The sequence below is a fragment of the Notamacropus eugenii genome, chromosome 4 (assembly GCF_028372415.1).
Source record: "Notamacropus eugenii isolate mMacEug1 chromosome 4, mMacEug1.pri_v2, whole genome shotgun sequence".
Classification (NCBI taxonomy): domain Eukaryota; kingdom Metazoa; phylum Chordata; class Mammalia; order Diprotodontia; family Macropodidae; genus Notamacropus; species Notamacropus eugenii.
The window spans coordinates 450013860-450036591 of NC_092875.1; the positions used below are offsets into that span (position 1 = coordinate 450013860).

Sequence of the window (22732 nt, forward strand, 5' to 3'; positions counted from 1 at the left end):
GACTATTAGAATAGCCTCCTCAGTGGTCTTCCTACTACAGTACAGCTTCTTTTCATCATCTTTCTCACTGCTGTTGGGTAAATCATCTTAATTCATGCTTCTTGTAACATTAATCCTTAACCTCCAGTCGTTCTTATCTCCTGAAAAAAAAAATCACTTCCCTAAGCACCTACTATGCGCAGAGCACTGTGCTAAGGTGCTGGTGAAAGAAAAACTGAAACAGTCTCTGCTCTTAAAGAATCATTTACTAGGAGAAAACAACAAGCTATGTGATTGGGAGTACGAACTACAGGGATCAGGATGCGTCTCCTTGGCTGCAGAGCTGAGCCTTGAATGGAGCCCTGGATTCCAACAGGTGGAGGTAAGGAAGGAATATATTCTGGGCTTGGCAGACAGCCTATGCAAAGGCTTTGAGAAGAGAGATAGAACATCCAGAATATCAAATAAGCCAGCTTGGCTGGCACAGAATGTGTATAGGGGAGAAAAGAAGGGTTTTAAAACATTAAACAGTTTTCATTTTATCTTAAAGACATGAGGAAGACACTCAAGACAAGTGATGTGGTCAAACCTACCCTTTATGAATATCCATTTGACAGCTGCTTAGAGACTATCTGAAAAAAGAAAAGACTTGAGGAAGGGAAATCAATTTGAGGCCATTGAAAGTAGTATAAAGAGGGTCTACACTCACAGGTGGCCATGTGGTGGAAACTGCTGAGGAAACACAAATCTCCAAGACTCGGAAACTGATTGGATATGGATGGGGGAGCTAAGATGAAAGAAAACGGTGAAGGATGAACCCAGAAGTTGAACCCAGGTTGAAACACCCAGACACTGACCAGCTGTGTGACCCTACGCAAGTCACTTTATTCCTGTTTGCTTCACTTTTCAAATGTAAAATGGCATAATAATAGCATCTTCCTCATAGGTTTTATGAGGATCAAAAAATGATATTTATAAAAAAAATGCCAAGCACAGTACCTTGGTGCCTATTTCCCTAACCACTCCTTGTTACACCTTCTCTCTTCCTTCAATATCCAACTCAGTACTTAGCTCCTCCTTAAAGCCTCCCCCTGCTCAACCAAAAGTGAGAACAGTTCATCACCAATTCTCAACCATCCCCCAACTTAGAATACTCAGTCCTATCCAAATGGAGAAGCCTGTCTATGTAACTCTGGTATTATGGAATGAAAGATAAAAGAAGACCAAAAGAAAAAAAAAAAGGATGGAAACAATGAAAACTCAGGAGTAAAGCTTGCATACATATTGAAGTGAGGGATCTAAACCAGTCAGGAAAAGAATCAATCAAATCAATGAAAAGCATTTATTAAGTGACTACAACATGCCAGGCATGGTGCAAAGGAATGGGAAAACAACGACAAAAAAAGAACCCACCTCTGCTCTCAAGGAAACTACATTCTACTGGAGGACACAGCATGGACATACTTACATAAGTAAACCAGAAAAAATTTAAGGAGAATGACCACAAAACAAATATAATACAGTTGGGGGTGAGGATGCTAGCCGCTGGGAGGGTCATGGAGAGCTTCACGCAGAAGGCAGGACTTCGAGCTGTGTCTTAAAGAAAGGGAAGGACTCCTTGTGCCAGAGGTCAGGAGAGAGAGGGCATGCCAGTCACTGAGGATGGCCAATGTAAAAGCAAAGAGATGGGAGATGGAATGTCATGTGTAAGAAACAGAGAGAACAGCCTGAAGAGACTGGAAAGTACAGAAAGTGGAGTAATATAATAATGAAGCTGGAAAGGCAGGTTGGGGCTGAGTTGTGACGAGCTTTAAAAGACAAATGGAAGTGTTGATATTTTGTCCCAGAGGCAATGAGGAGCCATTAAGGTTTACTGAGAAGGTGAATGACATAGGCAAATGTGCATCCAAAGAAAATCTTTTTTTTTAAGCTCCAAAACTTGTTTCTTTTTTTAAAATTTAATTAATTTGTTTTCAGTTTTTAACAATCACTTTTTTAAGTTTTAAATTTTCTTCCCTTTCCTCCCCCCTCCCTCCTCAAGATGGCCTGAAATCTTGTATGGGTTCTACACTTACTTTCTTACTAAACATATTTTCACATTAGTCATGTTGCATAGAAGAATTAAAAAGAATGGGAGAACTACAAGAAAAATCAAACCAAAACATAATACAAGAGAACAGTCTGCTTCATTCTGCGTTCTGATTCTACAGTTCTTTTTCTGGATGTGGATGGCATTTTGTCTGAAGAGTCATTTGGGAATGTTTTAGTTCCTTGCATTGCTATGAAGGGCTAAGCCTATCAGAAACAGTCCTCGCACACTGTGGCTGTTACTGCGTATAGTGTTCTCCTGCTTCTGCTCATTTCACTCAGCATCAGTTCATATAAGTCCAGGTTTTTCTGATGTCCGATTGTTCATCATTTCTTATAGCACATTAGTATTCCACACCTTGTTCAGCCATTCCCCCACTGATGGGCATTCCCTCAATTTCCAGTTCTTGGCTACCACAAAAAGAGCTGCTATAAATATTTTTGCATATGTGGGATCTTTTCCCACTTTTATGATCTCTTCGGGATACAGCCCTAGAAGCATTACTGGGTCAAAGGGTATGCACATTTTGTAGCCCTTTGGATATAGTTCCAAATTGCTCTCCAGAAGGGTTGGATCAGCTCACAGCTCCACCAACAATGAATTAGTGTTCCACCTCTCCCATATCTTCTCCAATATTCATCACCTTTCTGTTCTGTCACGTTAGCCAATCTGATAGGTGATATGGTACCTCAGAGTTGTTTTGATTTGCATCTCTCTAATCAATAGTGATTTAGAGCATTTTTCAAAGAAAATCCTTTCGGCAACAGTGTAAGAAATGGGTTGGAGTGGGGACAGACACTGGATGGAGAGGCCATTGCAACAGTCCAGGCAAGAAGTGAGGAGAGCCTAGAAAGAGACACAGAAATGCTAATTCTCCTAGCTAGAGTAGAGGGGATCAGTCAGAAAGTGATTTAATACACCACTTGCAAACATGAGAAGGTAAAGACCAGGGATCTTAAGGTCAAAAGTGGAAGATTTTAAAATGATAGGTAAACTGTAGCTCCCAGTAGCTTTCTTAGCAAAGAAAATAACACAGACATAAAATATTTTTTTTTAAATCTATGAATAGGAGGGTTGGAACTAAACAAATAAGAGGATTGAAGCTTGGATGGAGGGAATGAACTAGTATTTCATCCTAAAATAAGATCAGGAAAAAATACCTATGGGTAATAGGATCATACATCTGGAATCGGAAGGGAAAAAGATGGGAACAAGCATTTATTCAGAACTGACTTTAATAATAATAAGTAAATAATAACAGCAACGTAAGTACATTTTAGAAAAAAATAACATAAGTGAAGCACTAAGCTAACTGCTTTACATCTCATCTGATGCTCACAACAACCCTGTGAGAGAGGTTTTCTTATTATCCTCATTTTACAGATGAGGAAACTGAGGTACACAGAGGTTAAGCAACTTATCCAGGTCACAAAGCTAATGTCTGAGGCCAAATGTGGACTCAAGTCATCCTGACTCCCAGTTCAGCATTACATATTCACTGCATCACCTTGAAGGTACCCAAAATCATCTGAATCCAACACTTCATTTTAGAAAGATGATGAACAACTGTGGAACATGAGTATTCTGTGTCACTGAGTCTTTCAAATGCATACAAAGGAAGTCTGAAAAAACTCTTGAATGCTTATTTTCTTTTTTATTAATATTTTCTGATGGTTTTATAAGGCCAAATGCACTTTCTAAGAAACAAAATTTCAGATTTTAGTTTCCTTAAGAAAAAAGCTATCAATTTCAGACACTATTTAATCCTACAACTCATACTTCCAACTCTTTCAAAATACAATCTATAATGCATACATAAAAAAGATTTTTTTATCGAACAATTTCAAAACTTTTAGGAGACGTTGTGTGTTTGTCCTTTGTTCTCAAAGAGGACCATAACATCAGGGAGATGATGACATGACTTACAGTTGTCTTTGGTTTGAGTGAGGCACAGTTGTGCAAGGCCACCAAGACTGCTGGCCAAAAGAGAAACAGTTACTGTTTATGTTCACACTAAGTCAGGAAGGCCTAAAAAATAGCCATTAAGTGTTGCTTGGGCAGGAACCTATTGCTGTCCAATCTATGAGCTCCAGAGTGAAATGAATTTCAGGTTTGGTGAAGGACAGAAAAACACAGAGAGAGACAGAGACAGAGAGAGAAACACAGAGAGACAGGGAGGAAAGAAGGAAAGGAAGGGAAGGAAGGAAGGAAGGAAGGAAGGAAGGAAGGAAGGAAGGGAAAGAGAAGAAAGAAATGTCTAAATATAAAGAGAAGATATTCAGTAGCACCAAAAAATTAAGCACTTTTGCACCTCCCAAAGCATGTATGTTATTATTTTGGCAAGTACTATATGTTCTAGAAAAATTCAGTGCTGGTGTAGAATTTAAATACTGCAGAAGCACCTTCTAAGGTTGGAAACTTCAAAGCTGAAAGCTGTCAATGAATTAATTCAGCTTCCCAGGCAATTAGGGTTCCCAAGTTTTGTGTTTAAATCTTAGTAAATTCATTTTAAATTGGACCCATCAAAGACTTCTATTACCCCAGCAAGTAAATGAACAAACAAGAATTGGAAATGACTCAAATTCTATGACATCATTTGATAATTGAGCCTTTCTCACTTTCATCTTTTCACTATTACAAGAAAAGTTGTTAAGGCATAGTAGATGATCAACAGAAAGTGAGACAAGAGAGGAACGGTGCATGGGAAGCTCACATAAAAAGTTAGCTCCAATTAGACTGCAAAGCAAGGAATGGTTACTCATGCTTAGACAACAGAGGAACTGCCTCCTTTGTAATGTAAGAGGATGAGTTTAGTCTTAAAGACAACATGCCAAAAGCTAGTCACTTAAAGATTCTTTATTAAACTTTGAAGATGATATAAGGAAAGTTAAAGCAGAACTATGTCTTTAAAGTGTTTGATAGGCTGCCTTTCTTTTTACAAATTTAAGTTTTATATTTTATGTTCCTTATATGTCTTTAACTTATAGTCACTTTGTAACATGAGTTAAAGTTGTTTTGAATAATATTTTACTATAAGACAAAATCCTGATTTTTTCCTAAGTCATGGTCTGTTAAATTGTGGAAATATTGTCATGATTTATTTCTAATACCTTCTTCTCTAATACATCTTTGAATAATATCTTTGCTTGGATGTTCCAATAACATGATGTTCCACTATCACAAATGCTTTTCTCTCCACCTTTCCTGCTCAAGCAAGGTAAGCTTCAATGAAAACTTAAACTGCTTGTGAAGAGAATCCCTTTTCTTTTAAGGCAAATTTGAAATTTAGAGAACTTTCTGTTCTTTTCCTTAAAGAAATAGATAATACATTTTGACAGATTCCTCCTCCCAAATGGACCCAAAGAATCAGTTCTTTGGATCCAAAGAATCTATTATTTATCAAGCTACATAAGACTTCAAAAATTTTGGGACAGAAACTATTAGTGTAATAAAACACTTGCAGAAGAAATCAATCCCTTCTTAGAACCAATGGTATATGTTACTGATCTCCTAGAAAAATACTTGCCAACAATTTTCAGTCTGGGAACTTATACCCATATTCAGCTCTCCACTGGGTCGGTCATCTATCCTTCTAGCCCTCCTTTCTCACATAAAGCATTTCACACACACACACACACACACACACACACATTCACACACACACACACACACATTCACACACACACACACACACACACACACACACACACACACACACACACACTCTCATCCTCCCTGCTCTCACTACCATGATGACCACCACCTTCATTTCTCATCTACTTTCTCTTCCTACTGCTTCCTACTCCCTTCAAAAATCAGCAAAAGGGTATGAGGAAACACAGAACACCCCAAGAATGTCCACCAGAGTGTTGAACAATAATTATGAAACGGGCACTAAACTCAATGCCCTGAAAAAGCTGGCACATATTCCAACTAACAAGAGTCTCAACATCATGATTACCTACTAAATGTGCTATTGATGCACATTTCCCTTGCAGCCTACCATAATTCCTAGCTCTTTTTTTTTTAATTAGAAAAGTGAATAGATAATCCTAACCTTTGCTCTCTGTTGAAAATCTGGACCTATGATTTTACTGATGCAGGGAAGTTCTGGTAAAGAAACTCCCTACGCAGTTATCTGAGACACTGAAAAGTAAAGTGACTTACATGTCCAGGGTCCCAAAAGTAGTATGGGCCAGAAGCAGGCCTTGAACTCAGATCTTCCTAACTGTGAGCTAGACTCACTCTTCACTGGGCGATGCTGCCTAAAGTATTTTCTTTATTATTTCAGTTCCCTGTATTTGTCCATACTCAGCTCCATCGTGTGTAATGTTTTCAACTTTTTCCTAAATACACATTCATCTGAATTGCCAAGGCAGGTCTGGATTCCTGGGGAGTTCTCTTCCTTCCCCCTTCTTCTGATCTCCTGTTCTTATTAGTTGGCTCATAAATTTAACAAGTAAATTCAGAATAGCCTGTGGCAACATGTCATTTAAGAATTCAGAACAGCAGCAGACTAAGATTGCTTTTTGACACTCCTTACTTTTTTTCAGTTTCATTGTAAAAATTCTAGTACCCAAAAGTCAGATAAGTGAGAATCAGGATTCAATACAGAAAAATACTAAGAATCCAACTGAGCACGTCACTAATTCTCTGAGAGCAGTCTGCTTCCTTTTTTCTAAAAGTCACTGTGTTTTTCTAAGCTTCAAGATAAATAGTTGTGTAACCTCTCCGAGCTCCGAGACAAGAGTATACAAAAGCAAGCCTGGTTTGTGTGTAAAACAGAAAGGGTCGGTGACCTTTTACCTTCTGCTATTCCCTTGTCAATGACTTAGGCAGGATCTTCCCACGGTGTAAACACCAGGAAAATAAGACTAAAAATATGATCCTTATGGACCAAGGTTTTAGAGTTTAGAATTACCTTAATTCTATTACATCTTCTGCAGGGCACGCTAAGACTATAGAATTACTCCTGTGGAACCAGAGAGGGTTTCATAATCAAGTTATCAATTATTCAGTCTGTGAGAATTCTTGTTCTTTGTATTGTCTACACTATGACTTACCAGTGTGAACCACCAAAAACTGCTTTTCCCTTTTTCATTATCAACATTAATCTGGAAAACAGCAACTCTTTCAAAGGAAAACAGAGTGGTCATGCAGTAAAAACCAAGCCTAAGTAGCAGGAATGTCAAACAGTAACAAAATGGTTAAAAATGTAGCTATTCTATTATAGTTGGTCTCCTATATACAATCCATTTTCCTGGGAAATAAATGTTACAGACTTTAATTCAATATTCTACATTACAAGAGGCAAAAATCTATATTTCCTCCTCCCAATCCATCTTACAGTAACAATGAAAATTCATCAGAAAAATCCAGCAAAACTCTGTGAGCTAGGAGGTTTATTTCCTACTCTTATGTTCAACGTCCCTCACATTTACTCCTAGTTACTTTTCCCATCAACAAATATTCAACACCCTTTTCTCGGTTATAAATCACGTCCTGATTCTACGAAGGCACCTTTAATACTGAGTGTACTACCGTTTCTTCGAAGAAACTGTTAACTCACAAGAGGAAGGTAAGTAACTTCCCCATGCACCTATGTGTCAGCTTAACAGTACTTTTTCAAGTACACAAATAGAACCCTGAGGCCCTGGAAGAATTAATTAATTGCCCATTCACATATAAAACGTGATATGGCCTCAGCCTACCAAGACAAGGATGTAGGGTCCAAAGTAAAGCTAAACAATGACATATAAGCTCAATGGCAATCTTTCATGAAAACAAAATGAGGGTGCTCAGAATTCATTAATCCAGGTAGGTAATAAATAGATGTTAAGTAAGAATTCAGTAAAACCAGATGATGTGTTAATTAACAGCAATGCTAGGTCCAAAACTGTCCCACTCGGATAACACAAAACTCACTGAAGGAAACAAGGGCAGGCAGACTACTCTGACGCCTGATGGATCTGGAGGCAGCCCTTCACTCTCATCTCCGTTCAGAGTAACACTGGCACCGAACGCTGAAACAGGCTCTGGGAGATGGAAGGAGGAGAAGAGGGAGAACTCCTTAAGCAATCACTGCATGGCAGGCAGCAGGCTGAGTGCTTAACAAATATCCCAAATGATAACAACCCATCAGCCCCAAAGGCAAACAAGGGCTAAGTGGCACATCCAGGGTCACAGAGCTACTCAGGTCTTCCTGACTCTTGGCGGGATGCTCCCACGGGAAACAGTCCCTGCCCCAAGGAGCTTACATTGGGAGGTGGGGGGCAGCAAATGAAGACGAACATCAGAGAGCTACGAGTAAATACCACATGTATGTGAACATTAGACGTGGGGGAGAAGCACACAACAATACTCTCTTCTACAAAATAAGGGGGCTGCCTTGATGACCAGTAAGCTCACTTCAAATGATAACAAATCTATTCTATGATCCATTCTCAGTCCTCCCCCTTCCCACTCTCAGCCGACCCCAAGACAACCTTCAAGACTGACAGCAATGAGCGAACCTCCTGTAATTTAAGAATTACTGAAGACAGATTTCCCCCTGGGACAAGAATCCAGCACAGGTAGTTAGCAGCCTTGGGAAATCTGACTAATCTCACACAATTCTTTTGGGAGGGTGAACAACCAGGGTGTCCTTTCAGCCTCTGTGACACTCTGGATTCACTTGGGCAAGGAATACCCATCCAAAATATAAGAATGGGTGAGGGGGACTGGATTGCCTCAGCAGCATAATCTGTGCTACTGGAGCTGGATCTGAGGGGAAAAACCAGCATGGAAGGCAAATCCCTTCTCAAAGGTGACACTGACACCTTCCCTCTTTGCTGAGATGCAGTAACTGGGAATCCCTGCAGCTAAGACTACATACTCTGCAGAAGAACTCTATCTATCATTCAGTCAGATGAGGAGAACCCCTTAGGCTAACCCTGGCTCTTCTGATAACCAGAGCTGTGGCTTCCCATCATCACTAGAAAATGCCAAAAGATAATACAAGAGGACTCGGGAGAGGGCAAGCAAGAGAGCACCCTAGTCAGTGAAGGAAAGAGATGCAGCTGAGGATGTAGGATCCAAAGTAAAGCTAAACAATGGCACGTAAGCATATAGAGAGCTTTTCAGATGCCTTGCGCTCTCACAAAGATGGCCCTCAGTGGACCTTGCTTTATACTGCCACAAAACAAGTGAGGCTGTTCCCTGAGAGCCCCCTCTTCTTCACTCTTCCTTATCTCAAATGTGTTCTATTCTCCCCTATTTCACACCTGCCTCACACAAAGAGGTGGCTCTTGATGTTTCCCAGACAAACTGTTCCATACACGTGTGACCCCATTTTATCCCATACTCTCCAGCAGACTGTCCTCTTCCTCACACCCACTACATCACTAATCTTCGATCTCTCCCTGTCTACGAACTGCTTCACTCATGCCTAAAAGCATTCTCCTATTTCCATCACCCTTAAGAAAGCTTCATTTGATACAACCATTCCTGTGATCATTTTCTATCTGTTCTCCACTTTGTGGATAAACTTCTTGACAAACCTATCTGGACCATGTGCCACCACCTCCTCTCTTCTCAGCCTTCTACAGTCTGGATTCTGACCGCTTCATTCAAATAAAACTAACATCACCAATGATTTTTCTTAATTGCCAAATCTAACGCCCACTTCTCAATCCTTATTCTTCCAGACCTCTCTTTAGCCTTTGACAATGTTGATCACTCTCCTCAGTTTTCCTGACACTGTTCCTTCAATCTCCTCTGTTTGGGCTTCACCTAGACTAACTAGGTCATGGGTATACCACACAGCTCTCTCATGGCCACAGTTCTCATTTCCCTCTACACTATCTTACTCGGTGATCTCACCAGCTTGAAGTTTATTAAGGAGGGGGATGACATAATAAGATCTGGACTTTAAGATTACTTTGGCAATTGAGTAGAAGATGGACTAGAGTAGGGAAAGACAAGGCAGAGGGACCAACCAGAAGGCCTACCCTTGTTTAGATATGAGATGATGAGAGCCTGCACCAGGGTGATGGCTGTGTAAGTAGACAGAAAGAAACATATGCAAAGGATGTTGTAAAGGTAGAACTGCCAAGAGTTGGCAGCATGCTATGTGGGGTGAATATGTAAACAGAACTGAGGATGACACCTAGTTTGTGGGTTTGGGTGACTGGCAGGAAGGTGGTATCCTCAATGGTAACAGAAAAATTTGGAAAGGGGGGAAAGTTTTGTGGAAAAGATAATGAGTTCTGTTTTGGACATACTGAATTTTGAGATATCTATAGGATATGATCAGCCCTTCTCTATATTACCAACAGTCCATCAGGAAGGAGAAAAAGATATTCTATTCAAAATAACTACAGAATATATAAACTATTCAGAGGTATACTTACAAAGACACAAAGAAGTTACATGAAAACAACTACAAAGTTTAGAATACATTCTTTACAGAAATAAAAGATAAAAGATTGTCAAAATATTAATTGCTCATGATTAGACTATGATAATGCAATAAAAGATAATTTTGCTTAAATTTATTTATTCAGTGCCAACTGAAACTACTGAAATAAAACTTAAAAGAATAATAAGATTCTGATGCTTGGGAACATCCTGAATACTGAAATTGAGCTGGCTGGGAGATATAACTCGGATATAAAGATATAAAGATCTGCAAAGATAAGTCACTTCCTGAGGGAGTTCTTATTAATGGCTTCTAATACCATTATGCAATGTCCTTCCTTGCACCCTCTAGTGCAAGACTTTCCATTAGCTGTAGCTGCCTATGGCAAAGACTGAAGTCTTGTGAGCCAGAGACCATGGTTGTAAAGGAAAAGGGACAGAAGTATTGTGTAGGTTACACAGCACAAGGAGTCAGTTACCCCAGACATCAATGTTAAGCAAAGGTACCAGAGGGACGAGATAGGGTCTAGACCAAAATGCAAAAGAAATTTGGTTCCATTTAAGTGGAAGGAAAACAAGGAGGTTTCAGACATAATCGTCTGATGCAATTTATCATAATCAGTTCTTTGTGGGTGCAAATTTTTGTGCCTGGGTTTAAGAGTGCCATCTGACCTCCTATCTTCCCCAGGATAAGCTTAAATTAGACAACTCCTCACTATCACCATCTTCTCAAAAGAAATAGCAATTATGAAGTGGTCTAGAGTAGGATTCCTTCCTCAAGAGTTCTACTAGGGCTTTCATTAATTCAGGGGTATGAAGGTAGAAGACTGACTGGAAGGTTTTTTCCTCTAAGTTGGATAATTAACCACTAAGCGCTGAAGATCTTCTTGATAATGAACTCAGCCTGCCCCTTCTTGGCCTAGACTAGTGAAACACTGAGAATACATGCAGTAGGATGGAGGTTATGGGCAAGAGCCCAAAAGTTTTGTTATCTGGACAACAGAGAAGGTTTATAATTTAATCTGTTGAGAGCTGTTCCATGCTTGGTACATATATATTCAAGGAACTCCTCTCATGCTTTGATATTTTACTATGTAAAAGAATTTTTTTTCTGTCTGCACTATCTATAGCAGGTTAGATTAATTATCTACCATTGTCAGAGAAAAATGTGTGTGTATGTGTATGAGAGAAAGAAAGAGACACACACAGAGAAATAGAAAGGGAGAGAAAGAGAAAGGAGGAGGAGAGGAAAGGAGAGGAGAGACACAATAAAAAGTAGGCAGTGAAAACAACAGCAAGTGTCCAATACTGAAGAATGAATAGCATTATTTTAAAAGAACACTATGATGGGTTGGTCCATCCTCCTGGTATTAAGAGGTACAGTCTCATCTGTTTCTCAACTGAATTTAAAATCTACACCAAACTTTTTCTGTGTATTCATTCTTTCCTTGCTTGGTACTGATAAGAATGGTGTTCACAAGATATTCACTCTCCCAAATCTTCTTCTATGTTTACATACTCTTCTGGGACACTACAATTACGAGAAAGAGTAAGTTCCTCTCCTTCTTCCACAAAGCGGAGACCTCAGGACAAACTCAGCAATGGCAGAAATGGGACCAGTCTTACACAGCAGACTCTGTTTCCCTTCCTAAGCTATGACATACCCCAGAGATGTAGCCAGATATAGGAGACTGTGCTGTTCTCAGGTATGGTGGAGGGGCCCTGGCTCCTGCTATGGCTCTAGCAAGAGCACTAGCTTTAATGGACCTTGAAATGCCTCCAGGTGTGAACATACTTTCCAGGCCTATCTCCCCATTCGGTGACTTACTAGGGATTCAGTCTGGGTCCAAGAGGGCTTCAATTTGCCAGGGCCAATAAAGATTCTGCTAGATCTCTCTTGCCCCATATCCCCACGTCTGCTCACATACATCTGGCCCTCTCTTTGTGCATTCCTAAACTGGATGAAAAAGCTTACTGGTATTTCTCTTATATCTTCTTGTTCATTGTTTTACATGGTGTTCCACCAAATATCTCCTGGAATCTCGTTTAGGAGAGCTAGGCTTCTCCAGGCCTTTTTGTACTACAATCTGCATGGCCTCAATGTGCCACTCTGTCTTCCTGGCACCTAGCACAATGATGTCCATAGTGGTGTTTTAAATAATGCTTATTGATTTGAGTATAACATTTAAAAAATGAAAATATATTTACATTTTGCAACTGCTTACACAAGTATCATACTTAAGTCAGTCAACATGTGTTCACATCCTAACAATGAATCAAGATATAAAGCTTTACTTAAAATAAGTTGCTGCTTTGATAACAGTTAAGTAAAAATATAATTCTGAGCATACTAATTGGAGCTTCTTTAATGAAAACACTAGTCTACAATAGGTCTTTAGCCAAAACAAATACATTTATATGTACATGTGAACACATGTATATGTACACATGTGCCTGTATAGATAAGTATGCATGTGTACATATGTATATGTATACACAGACCATGTACATACATGTGTAACACTTGCACATGACCAATTTTTGCTGGATTCTGAACAATTCTGCTAATTTGTTTTCCTTGCCCATTTATGTTATTATATTACAACACATTTTGATACCAAAATATTTGTCCTAGGAGAGTTAGGAGTATCAATTACTTAATGTCCTTTTTCTGGACAATTAAGCAGGAGGAAGAAGGTAGACAGACTTAATTTATCTTTTTCTTACTGGATTCTAGACCAGGAAAATATTCCTAGTTTTAAACTTCTACTACGTAATTCCAACTCCCTATATAAATTCAGGACTCTAAAAGTCCATTTGCTACACACATATATTTGCATATTCGTTACCCTCCTGGCCCCATAACCAATTAAGTAAACTCTGTGCTCAGTCAAGACGAAAACACATTTTTGATTCTTTGCCATTTGGCCTGGTATTTACATTAATAGAGCAGTACATGGATCAGTGTACTGTGTCATATGTATCCGCAGAACTGCAGACCCAGACCCAAGTTCCCAGAGAGATGCCATGTCACTTGGCAGCTCAAGTGATGCTGCTATATTAAGCTTGTTGACAGCCCTCAGAAATGTCCTTCAAGTCCCAACCATCTCTCTAAGAGTTCTTACAAATTTTGGTGACCAACTAACCTAATAGTTTTTTAAGACTAGAACTAATAGAGAATGACTTGTAGTCAAGCTATGGATTTGACACAGTGGGCATGAATCACATAATTCAACATTCAACAAACATTTATTAAATATTTATTCAATGCATTGCATCAGGCACTGGAAGAGACAGACAGTTTAGATAAGACAAAAATCTACAACTAGAAGGGACCTCAAAAGTCCTCCAATCTCCTTTCAGAGGGGAGCAAAGTGAAGTTCAATCAAGGTAACTAGGGAGGAAGTGAGAGAGTTCAAATTCAAACCAAAGTCCTCTGCCATTAAGTCAAGAGCTCCATGCTATACCACCCTGACTTCCATTGTATTGTCTCTATCCTTATGGAGTTTGCTATTTAATAAAGGGATGAGACACAAATAAAGGTAACTATTATGTAGTAGAGGAACAAAAGGAAAAGAACAAGGTCAAATCTTCTATAATAAGGTAGCTGTGAAAATGAAACCAGATTTTTCAGGGACCATATTTGTTAGGCACCAAACGCATTCCCCTCAAAATGAAGGCATCCATAGAGTCTGAACATTCATGCAGTTTCTAAAGGGCCTAACTTGCCCTAAGAGAAAAAACTTGTCACTCGGCTGTGCCCAACTCTTCATGACCCCATGGACCACAGCTCACCAATCCTGTCCATGGAATTTTCTTGGCAAAGATAACTGGTTTACCATTTCCTTCTCCAGTGGATTAAGGCAAACAGATGTTAAATGACTTGTCCAGGGTCACAAAGCTACTAAGTGTCTGGGGTTAGATTAGAAAGCAGGTCTTCCTGACTCCAAACCCAGCCCTCTATCCACTATGCCATTCAGCTGCCTCAGAGGCAAACATGCAACATAAAAAACATCAAATAAAATCCAATTCCCAAAATAAACCCACCCATCTCCTGACAGAGAAGTAATGTACTCAGATGGAAGACAGAAATACATGTTTTTTGAATATGGCCAATGTTGGAATTAATTTTGCTTGTTTGATCTTATTTTTTTTTCAATGGGAAAGAAGGGAAACCATGAAGAAGAGAAAAAAATTGTTTACTGAAAAAAATTGAAAGAATTTTTAGAAATAATTAAAAGACCAACAAAAATGATCAGTCTCTGTATACTAACAGCAAAACCCAACAGGAAGACACAGAAAGAGCAATTCAATTCAAAATAACCAAAGACTACAGAAATTATTTTGGGTTCTACCTACAAGGACAGAAACTATATGAAAATAATTACAAAACACTTTTTTACAGAAATAAACAGACCTAAATAATCAGACAAACATCAATTGCCTATCATTGGGCTGTCCAAATATGATAAAAATGGCAATGTTATATAAATTAATTTACATGGTCAATATAATAATAAACTACCAAAAGGGTTAATTTTATAAAGCTAGAAAAAAATTTTAAAAATTCATGTAAATGAACAAAATATCCCTCAAGGAAATAATGAAAAAAAGTAGGAATAAAAAAGGTCTACCAGTACCAGTTCTCAAAATATACTATAAAATTATAAGCATCAAAACTATTTGGCACTGGTTAAAGAAATAGAAAAAGTTAATCAGTGGAACAAATTAGGTACATAAGATCCAGAAGCAAATGAAGATAGCAGCAGAGCATAACTACTGAGGTAAAGACTCACTGTTTGACAAAAACTGCTGTGAAAATTCAAAAACAGATTGACAGAAATTACATTTAGCGCATCATTTCCCCCACATGGACTAATTAGCTTTAAATGGATATCTGACCTAGAAATAAAAGGTCGTATTATAAACAAAGTGAAGCACAGAGAAGGAGGGGCCTTTCACAATTATAGAAAGGAAGAGTTCTTGTCTAAACAAAGGATAAAGAAGACCCCAGGAGATAAAGTAAACAATTTTGATAATATAAAATTGAAAAAATTCGCACAAAGAAAACAATGTAATTAAAATGAGAAAGGAAACTGTTAATTCTAGGGAAAAAAAACCTTTGCAATCAAGTTGCTCCAATTAAGGACTGATATCTAGGACAGAGAACAGAAACAAATATGTAAAAACAAGAGCCACTACCCAAAAGGTAAATAATCAAAGGATTTGAGCAGAGAGTTTTCAAAAAAGGAAATGGAAGCTATTAATAACCATACATTCCAAATTAGGAAAAATAAGATAAATACACATCAAAAGACCTCAGATTGGTAAAGATGACCAAAAAGGGAAAACAACAAGTGCTGTCATTGTTAGAGGGAATAGGCATAACGATACACTATTAGGTGGCACTGGAAATTATTTGTCCACCCATTCAGGAAAGCAATTTGGAATTTATATCCAAAAGCTCACTGAACTCTATCGAACCTTTGATCCAATGACAGCACTATAAGGCAATGAGGCCAAAGAAAAAAGGATAGGACCCATGTATCCAACGTTATTCAGTTCAGTCCTTTTTGTTGTTCCAAAGAATCAGAAGCTAAGCCAACGGCAATCAATTTATTTTATTTTATTCCATTTTGTTTTCAGTACCCAATTCTCCCCCTCCACTCTTCTCCCACTCGGCAAGAAGGCAAGAAATACCACATCCATCATGTTATAAAGTCATGAAAAACATATTTCCACACTAGTGATGAAATGCCCACCAATTTGTTCAGCCATTTTCCATTTACGGTACAGGGTAATGGAATATTATTTTGTTCAATAAAAATGAAGAAAGGGACACATTCACAAAAACATGGAAAAGTTAATGATATAGAATGAATGGAGAAGAACTCTTTGAAAGCCAATCAGTGCTTCTACTTTCTCTCGTCTCTCACTTCTAAACCCTCAGCAGTCTGGATTCTGGCCTCTTCATTCGAGGATCTTCCAATTCTAATTCTAAGGCTTTATGTCAAGCCTTACTCTTCTCAACTTCTCTGCAAGCCCTGACACTGCTGGCCACTTTCTTCTGAACACCCCATTCTCTCTAGGTTTCTGTGACAGGGCTCCCTCCTAGTTCTCTTCCTACCTCTCTACTTACTCCTTATTCTCTTCCTCCTGAGTTTCAATCCAAGTCAAGACCACTGTAACAATCACAATAATAAAAGCTAACATTTCTATAGCACTGACTGTGTATCAGGAACTTTACTAAGCACTTCACAATTATCTCATTCCATCTTCACAACAACCCTGTGGGGTAGGTGCTATTATTATGCCTATTTTATCGATGAGGAAACTAAGGAACAACAGAGGTTAAGTGATTTGACCAGGGTTACACAGCTAGAAATGTCTGAGACTACTTTTGAACTCAAGTCATCCTGACTCCAAGCCCAGCGCTCTAACAACTGTAGGTTCCTACTAACCATGGGTGCAGCAGTGTAGTGGATAGAGGTGCAGTCTGGAGTCAGGAAGACTCATCTTTCTGAGTCCAAATCTGACCTCTGATAATTACTAGCTGTGTGACCCTGGACAAGTCACTTAATTCTCTTTTCCTTAGTTTCCTCATCTATAAAATGAACTGGAGAAGGAAATGGCAAACCGTTCCATTATCTTTGCCAAGAAAAACCCAAAAGGGGTCAAAGGCAGCTGGACAGCATGACTGGAAAAAAATAAGACTCAACAACAGCTATGGGTGTGTCCCAAGATTCTGTCCAGTGCTCTCTACTCATTTCCATCTATACTCTCCGAGTCAGTGATCTCACCAGGTTCAAGGGTTCAATTAACATTTCCATGCAGATTATTCTAAAATCTTTTTATCCATCTGACTTCCATCAACTGCCTACTGAATATCTCAAATTGGATGTCGAGTAGGTACCTCAAAACTCACTATGTCCAAAATTGAACACATTAATTGCCCTCCCCCCCAAAATCTTCTCCTCTTCCAAACTATGTGTTATTACTGTAGAGGAAATAACCATCAGTACCCAGGCTCACAACCTAGCTGTCATCTTCCATTGCTCATTCACATCCATTCTATCCATAGAGTTTGTTGTCAAACCTTCAGAACATCTCTCAGACCTGCTCCCACTGTTTCACATCTGAGCTACTCTCTTCCTCCTTATCTCTACTTCCTGGATTCCCTGGCTGCCTTCAAATCTCAGCCTTCTTCAAAGACTTTCCTTCTCCCCCTTTATGCCTTCCTTCTGTGATTATCCTCAACTTATCCTGTATATATCTTGTATACAGTAGTCTAATAGTCTTCTCCACTAGACTGTGCGATCTTGACAGTTGACACTGTTTTTGCCTCTTCTTGTGTTCCTTGTACTTAGTACAGCACCTGGAACATAGTTGGTACTTGAGAAATAAATGCTCATTGGCTTGACTTCATTACCTCAAGTCTCTCTCCCCTCTAATCTATCCTTCCGTAAGTTTGCCAAAGTGAATTTCCTAAAGTCCAGATCTACTGTGTCTCCCTAATACTCAATTAACTCCAGAAGCCCCCCCATTACTTGCCAGGATCAAATATAAAATTCTCTTGGGCTTCTAAAGCCCTTCAGAGCTAACTTTCCAGTCTTCTCATGCTTTATCTCTCCTACATGTACTCAAGCATCCACTGGGCTACTGGCTGTTTCTCACAGACAACAACCTTCTTCCCATTCTCTGCCTTTTAAGTGTCTTTCACCATGCCTGGAATGTTCTCCCTGCTAATTTTCACCTGCTGGCTTCTTTGGCTTTCTCCTCCTCCTCCTTCTATCAGTTTTATCTTAAATTCCAAATTCCCTCCTCTCCTTTCCCCACTCACTGAGAAGGCAAGAAAAATGAAACCCATTACAAATAGGTATAAGCATGCAAAACAAATTTTCACATTAGTAATATGTCATCCCCTCCCCAAAAAAGACAAAAAATAACCCAGAAAAATATGAAATGCTTCACAAATTTTCATGTCATCCTAGCTCAGGGGCCATGCTAATCTTCTCTGGATCATTCCAATTTTAATATATGTGCTGCCCAAGTGAGCACCCTGACTTCCTTCTACTGGACTCAAATCTAACATTCTGCAAGAAGTCTTTACTGGTCTCACTTCCCCCTAGCCTTGCCCCTGCTCTCAACTGTGCCTTTTCTTTAAGACCACCTCCCAGTCACACTGTAAGCATCTTATATGTACAGAGCTGATCGCATGTTGTTTCCCATATTACAAAGTGAACTCCTTGAAGGCAGGGACTATGGTTTTTGCCTTTCTTTGTACCCCAGGCACTTAGTATAATACCTGGCATATAGTAAGGAAGTACTTGATAAGTGTTTGTTACTGACCACTAACAATCTTCATAATGACTAGAACATTGTAAAGAAAAGCAAATTTAAAAGACTTAAGAACTTTGGTCAATTTGTTAAGCCATGACTCCACAAGACCCAAGATAAAAGTAGTGCGTCCCACCTCTTGACAGAGAAGTGATGGACTACAGGTCCAGAATCAAACATACATTATTTTAGGGTTTTTTTTTTTTTAAACATTTGTTTTTTAAATTTTGAGTTCCAAATTCTCTCCTTCTCTCCAGCCCCTCCCTACACACTGAAAAAGGCAAGTAATATGATACTTATTACATATGTAAGTCATGCAAAACATATTTCTTAAAACCAAGAAAAATAAAGACAATGAAAAACAATATTCTTCAATCACTTCTCTCTGGGAGTAGATTTCTCATCATGACTCCTCTGGAGCTAGATCATTGTCTTGATCAGAGGAGTTTCATCTTTCCCTCTTGATCGTTGCTACAATAGTGCTGTAACAGCACACAAAGTTCTCCTAGTTCCTCTCTCTTCCCTTTGCATCAGTTCATACATGTCTTTCCAGGTTTTTCTGAAACCATTCCCCTCATCATTTCTTATAGCACAATAATATTCTGTCACAATCATATACTATAACTTATTCAGTTATCCCCCAACTAAAATAACAGATACACATTTTTAGACATAGCCAATTTGTAGATTTGTTTTGCTTAACTATGCTTACTATGAAGAACTGCTTTTTTTAGGGAGGAGGATAAAATTTGGCACACACAAACGAGGTCATGATGGTGATTTAAAAAAACGAAAAGACAATCAATGAAGCACTTTTTTAATGCACAGAAAAGAACAAAAGTCAATGCAGAGGGATCACAATCAAGACAACTTTGAAACTAACATGTGTTTACACACACACACACCACCAAGGTATACTTAATACTCACTGTGATATAAAATTCTCTTATTCTGTTCTTTTTATATGAAAATTTGCTGATGTTTGTCGAGTTCAGAATGACAAAAAATTTAAATTCTGAAAGGGGGAATGAGAAAATACTCCACAGAGAATTCTAAATAATTACTATACTGGAATTTTCTTATGTAAAATACTTCTTAAAATAACTGGACCGTTCAAAAGATACAAACAGGTAGTTTTCAGATACAGTAATCAGGACTACATATAGTCATATGAAAAAATGCTCTAAGTCTAAGTCACCATTGACTAGAGAAACGCAAATTAAAAGAATTCACCTCACACCTACTAGATTGGAAAAAATGACAGAAAAGGAAAATTATAAATGTTGGAGGGGATATGGGTAAATCAGGACACTGGTGATGGAGTAAACAGATCCAACCATTTTAGAAAACAATTTGGAACTATGCCCAATGTGCTACTTGTTATGGACTTTTAAAAAAATCTAACTGCTAGAAATATTTCAGATAAGATTTAAAAGTATAGATGCATACTTTTTTAAGTTTGGGAAAATATTTTCATTAAAAATCAAATAATTTATATAATAATAACAATACTGTAAAGACAACCAATTTTGAAATACTTTAGAACTGTCATAAATACAGTAACCAACCACAATTCCAGAGGACTAAAGATGAAACCATTCTACCTAATACCTGATAGTTAATGGACTCAGGAGTATAGATGGAGACATTTTTGGATTATTGAGTTGCTGGGTTCTTGTTTTTTGCCATGGCAGGAATTTTGTTGTGCTTGATTATATATGTTTGGAAAAATAAAATTTAATTAAAAACATATAAAATAAAAAAGGGCATAAAGTAAATGATAGCGATGTTTCCAAGTGATTTAAATTGGGTCAAGTGTACAACAATTTTATAATCATTTTTTCCTCATTATGAATGCTGATCAAATTGAAGTCCTTTCAAAAACTGAAATCTAAAAATCTGGAACTCAAAATCTTGTAAAAATGAATACTAAAAATTTTTATAACATGTAACTGGGGTAAAAAATAAAATACTCTTCAAAGAAAAAAATTGAAATATGAAACTGCTTAGATGGGTTAAAATTATTTGCAGTGGTGAAATTTTTCTATCTTTTTTGTCAATTATTAAGTGCAAATATGTAAATTATTCTTTTTAGATTATTTAAGGATTCACATTCCAGGACAGAAAAATATAGACACCCCTAGATAACATCACTGTATCGGGTAATTTTCCTTAGCTGTTATTCTTTGTCACAAGGAGGGTCTAACCTAGAGGGTGGAGAAAAGTGGTTGTTTTCTTTATTCTTTCACAGAAATAATTTTGATATACAAATAAAATGCATCAATAAAATGTCTTGAATTTAGTTTTTTGGGGTTTTTTTTAGGATTCAGGTACATGACTAAAGACAAAACAGTATTAATATCCATTAACTAGTCTGTTTTTACCAGCAGTTTCCTGATTAATGGATTATTGACACTGGTTTATTACATTATCCTCAGTAAGGTTTCTTAGAATAGCAAAAATGATGTTTATTTTTTTAATCCAATATGCAATCTTGGAGACAAAAAACAAAGATTTCTGCCTGAGAACAAATACTGCCTTGATGTGATACGAGTCTCTAATGAAGACAGTAGGCAAGAGGGAGTTCAGGTAAGATCTAATTTCCACCAAAAACTAAGCACTGCAACAATGTATCAATAACTTGATGTCCACAACATATTTTGGATATGAGGATCCTATTTGCTACTTATTCCCTGTCCAGCATGCTGACCTCCTGAAATAAGATTCTTTTTTATGTTTTCAATGTTTCAGGTACATTTAACTATATACTTATTCATTATTTAATATTTCTGAACATGAGTTTAAATCTGAGCAGCAACATGGCTGGGGTGTTAGATAAAGCCTAGGAGAAAAAAAAGAAATTCAAGACATCAACTAAGGGAGTTGGAGAGATCCAGTACAGAAGAGACTTTATTTACAATCTTCCCGCAGACAATTAAATCTCCCTTACAAGAAAGAGGGAACATGAACTAAAAAGGAGGGCAGCAGAGGTATATATGAGCTTCATATGTTTAAGTCTCCAAATAATAATTTTGGTAAATAGTCAGAGACTGACATGGATCAAGATATTTTCCAATTGTGAATATTGCTATTATCTTTCAACTGTTATTTTACTTTTTTTAAGAAACAAGCATTTATTTTTCTTTCCTTCTGACCTCTCCAATTAGGGGAGGAGGAAAAAAAGAAAAAAGAAAACCCTTGTAAGAAATAAGCATAACTATACAAAACAAGTTTCCATACTGCACTGTGTCCAAAAATGTATCAGTTGTAACTATTATTTATAGAAATGGAGACAGGAACCCAATACTGAAATTCAGGTGGATAAGGAAGATGGAATGGTGAATAACAAGGACTGTGAAACAACTCGGACTGCGTCATACACACCTCCATAGGTGACAGGAAGATATCTGCCTCAGAGAATAGCTACTACATGGGATGGACAAACAGAATAAATGTGCATAAGGCAGTCACTCATGATTTCAAGCATATTGAAAAACACATATCTAATAGGGCAAGACTTGGGATCAGAGTGTGTTTATTCTAGAACATATACATGCAACTAAATATACGTTTTGTACATATTCATATAACAGTCCTTCATATTCATAAATTATACTGCAAGTGATCACTACCAATTTATAGGTTTAAAATATAAACACTTAAATGCACAGCAGTTCTTTATCGCACACACAAAAAGTGTTCTTTGTTTTGCATCTGTGGTCATTATTCAGAGAACATACGAAGTCCTCTGTTTGGCATTTAAAGTCCTGCACAATCTAGCTTCAGCCACATTACTTCCCTTCAAACCATCAGTCCAGCCAAACAGCCTACATACTCTACTCTGCTTCTATGACTTTGCAGTCTGTTCCCTGAATACATAATCCCATGCCTAGAATGTTCTACTTCTCACCTTGGAATACTCAGTTCCTT

At 37.9% G+C, this 22732-nt stretch overlaps 1 protein-coding gene and 1 non-coding gene across 4 annotated transcripts in view; both read right to left on the bottom strand.

Moving 5' to 3' along the window:
* ADGRV1 (adhesion G protein-coupled receptor V1) overlaps positions 1-22732 on the bottom strand; it is a 751592-nt gene that overhangs the window by 720230 nt on the left and 8630 nt on the right. The gene's annotated exons all lie outside the window — the stretch shown is intronic.
* On the bottom strand, positions 18417-18523 carry LOC140502947 (U6 spliceosomal RNA). Its single transcript, XR_011966664.1, has one exon. It is a non-coding gene; the product is annotated as a U6 spliceosomal RNA (small nuclear RNA).